Source organism: Ornithodoros turicata, chromosome 5 (genome assembly GCF_037126465.1).
Source record: "Ornithodoros turicata isolate Travis chromosome 5, ASM3712646v1, whole genome shotgun sequence".
NCBI lineage: Eukaryota > Metazoa > Arthropoda > Arachnida > Ixodida > Argasidae > Ornithodoros > Ornithodoros turicata.
Window position 1 is genome coordinate 47,849,783 of NC_088205.1, and position 4,416 is coordinate 47,854,198.

Genomic DNA, 4,416 nt, shown 5'->3' on the forward strand with positions numbered 1-4,416 from the left:
ACTACGATTTTTCGACAAAGGCAGTCAAATTCTGCAAATGTCATCGCCTATTTTCGTTCAGCACGTCCTCCAGGCCACATACCAACCACGGCACGATGTGTGAGTGTTAATCCTGATGCACCCAGGGCCTTCAAAGTTGCGACTCAGACAGGGTTCCCCTCCTAGGCGCTCGACGGACTGAGTCCCAGTATTATCGTAATACGCATGCGCTGAGACTGTACGGCCGGTCTGAAGGAGTTCGAAACGAGAACGGTCATTTTTTCCAGAACTCGAAGTGGCTGACAGAACACACAACTTTATTTTCAGTGAGTAATATACAAATGATACCGTTTTGTATTTTATATCGCTTTTATATTAAACTATACAACTTGATAAAACTGTCCATTTCGAGTGCCTTTTTGGAAGTGCTTTTGTCAAACGCGACCTTTCAGGGTGCAACAGGAGAACAAGGTACGGGGTTCAAACTCCGTGATCGTACTTTCACATATACATACACATATACATTACATTACATAATCAGCTTAGGATATCTTTATTATCATCGTTATATCAAATGATATTAAGCCCCGAACTTGAAGAAATTCGCCATTTGGCCGTTTTGGAAGCGATTTTGTCAAACGCGAGCTCTCAGGGAGCAACAGGGGAAGATACGGGGTTCTAACCCCGTGATCTTACTTTCACGTATACATATTATAATATCAGCTCAGGACATCTTTAATATTAATTTTATATCAAATGATATTAAGCCCCGAAGTTGACGAAATTGGCCACTTGGCCATTTCGAGTGCCGCTTTGGAAACGATTTTGTCAAACGCGACCTCTCACGGTGCAACAGGGGAACAAGATACGGGGTTCAAACCCCGTGATCTTACTGTCACATATACATACTACTGAATCAGCTTAGGACATCTTTCATATTATTTTTATATCAAATGATACTAAGCCCCGAAGTTGACGAAATTCGCCAGTTGGCCATTTCGAGTGCCGGTTTGGAAGCGATTTTGTCAAACCCGCCCTCTCAGGGTGCAACAGGGGAACAAGTTTCGGGGTTCAAACCCCGTGATCTTACTTTCACATATACATACTACAACATCAGCTTAGGACATCTTTAATATTATTTTTATATCAAATGATATTAAGCCCCGAAGTTGACGAAATTGGCCATTTGGCCATTTCGCGTGCCGTTTAGGAAGCGATTCTCTCAAACGCGACCTCTCAGGGTGCAACAGGGGAACAAGGTACGAGGTTCAAACCCCGTGATCTTCCTTTCACATATACATATTACAAAATTAGCTTAGGACATCTTTAATATTATTGTTATATCGAATGATATTAAGCCCCGAAGTTGACGAAATTGGCCATTTGGCCATTTCGAGTGCCGGTTTGGAAGCCATTTAGTCAAACCCGACCTCTCATGGTGCAACAGGGGAACAAGGTACGGGGTTTAAACACCGTGATCTTCCTTTCACATATACATATTACAAAATTAGTTTAGGACATCTTTAATATTATTTTTATATCAAATGATATAAAGCCCCGAAGTTGACGAAATTGGCCATTTGGTCATTTCGAGTGCCGGTTTGGAAGCGATTTTGTCAAACCCGCCCTCTCAGGGTGCAACAGGGGAACAAGTTTCGGGGTTCAAACCCCGTGATCTTACTGTCACATATACATACTACAGAATCAGCTTAGGACATCTTTCATATTATTTTTATATCAAATGATATTAAGCCCCGAAGTTGACGAAATTCGCCACTTGGCCATTTCGAGTGCCGTTTTGGAAGCGATTTTGTCAAACCCGACCTCTCAGGGTGCAACAGGGGAACAAGATACGGGGTTCAAACCCTGTGATCTTACTTTCACATATACATATTACAAAATTAGCTTAGGACATCTTTAATATTATTTTTATATCAAATGATATTAAGCCCCGAAGTTGACGAAATTGGCCATTTGGCCATTTCGCGTGCCGGTTTGGAAGCCATTTTGTGAAACCCGACCTCTCAGGGTGCAACAGGGGAACAAGATACGGGGTTCAAACCCCGTGATCTTACTGTCACATATACATACTACAGAATCAGCTTAGGACATCTTTCATATTATTTTTATATCAAATGATATTAAGCCCCGAAGTTGACGAAATTCGCCACTTCGCCATTTCGAGTGCCGTTTTGGAAGCGATTTTGTCAAACCCGACCTCTCAGGGTGCAACAGGGGAACAAGATACGGGGTTCAAACCCCGTGATCTTACTTTCACATATACATATTACAAAATTAGCTTAGGACATCTTTAATATTATTTTTATATCAAATGATATTAAGCCCCGAAGTTGACGAAATTCGCCAGTTGACCATTTCGAGTGCCGTTTTGGAAGCGATTTTGTCAAACCCGACCTCTCAGGGTGCAACAAGGGAACAAGATACGGGGTTCACACCCCCTGATCTTACTTTCACATATACATACTACAACCAAAGGGGCTGCCAGGCACACGTACACAGAGAGAAAAGAAGGGGGGACTGGTGTACCGAAGAGGGGAGCAAAGGGATGAGGGGTGACGTTTCGAGCGAAGGCTCTTCTTCAGACTAGTGGGAAGGAATGTTTCCTTCCTTTCCTTCCTCCTTTTTCCCCCTTTCATTCCTTCCCACTAGTCTGAAGAAGAGCCTTCGCTCGAAACGTCACCCCTCATCCCTTTGCTCCCCTCTTCAGTACACCAGTCCCCCCTTCTTTTCTCTCTACATACTACAACATCAGCTTAGGACATCTTTAATATTATTTTTATATCAAATGATATTAAGCCCCGAAGTTGACGAAATTGGCCATTTGGCCATTTCGCGTGCCGGTTTGGAAGCCATTTTGTCAAACCCGACCTCTCAGGGTGCAACAGGGGAACAAGTTTCGGGGTTCAAACCCCGTGATCTTACTTTCGCATATACATACTACAACATCAGCTTAGGACATCTTTAATATTATTTTTATATCAAATTATATAAAGCCCCGAAGTTGACAAAATTGGCCATTTGGTCATTTCAAGTGCCGGTTTGGAAGCCATTTTGTCAAACCCGACCTCTCAGGGTGCAACAGGGGAACAAGATACGGGGTTCAAACCCGTGACCTTACTTTCACATATACATATTACGAAATTAGCTTAGGACATCTTTAATATTATTTTTATATCAAATGATATTAAGCCCCGAAGTTGACGAAATTCGCCACTTGGCCATTTCGAGTGCCGTTTTGGAAGCGATTTTGTCAAACCCGACCTCTCAGGGTGCAACAGGGGAACAAGATACGGGGTTCAAACCCCGGGATCTTACTTTCACATATACATACTACAACATCAGCTTAGGACATCTTTAATATTATTTTTATATCGAATGATATTAAGCCTCGAAGTTGACGAAATTTGCCACTTGGCCACTTCGAGTGCCATTTTGGATGCGATTTTGTCAAACGCGACCTCTCAGGGTGCAACAGGGGAACAACGTACGGGGTTCAAACCCCGTGATCTTACGTTCACATATACATATTACAAAATCGGCTTAGGACATCTTTAATATTATTTTTATATCACATAATATTAAGCCTCGAAGTTGACGAAATTTGCCACTTGGCCATTTCGAGTGCCGTTTTGGAAGCGATTTTGTCAAACCCGACCTCTCAGGGTGCAACAGGGAAACAAGATACGGGGTTCAAACCCCGGGATCTTACTTTCACATATACATACTACAACATCAGCTTAGGACATCTTTAATATTATTTTTATATCGAATGATATTAAGCCTCGAAGTTGACGAAATTTGCCACTTGGCCACTTCGAGTGCCAGTTTGGATGCGATTTTGTCAAACGCGACCTCTCAGGGTGCAACAGGGGAACAACGTACGGGGTTCAAATCCCGTGATCTTACTTTCACATATACATATTACAAAATTAGCTTAGGACATCTTTAATATTATTTTGATATCAAATGATATTAAGCCCCGAAGTTGACGAAATTCGCCACTTGGCCATTTCGAGTGCCGTTTTGGAAGCGATTTTGTCAAACCCGACCTCTCAGGGTGCAACAGGGGAACAAGATACGGGGTTCAAACCCCGGGATCTTACTTTCACATATACATACTACAACATCAGCTTAGGACATCTTTAATATTATTTTTATATCGAATGATATTAAGCCTCAAAGTTGACGAAATTTGCCACTTGGCCACTTCGAGTGCCATTTTGGATGCGATTTTGTCAAACGCGACCTCTCAGGGTGCAACAGGGGAACAACGTACGGGGTCCAAACCCCGTGATCTTACGTTCACATATACATATTACAAAATCAGCTTAGGACATCTTTAATATTATTTTTATATCACATAATATTAAGCCTCGAAGTTGACGAAATTTGCCACTTGGCCATTTCGAGTGCCGT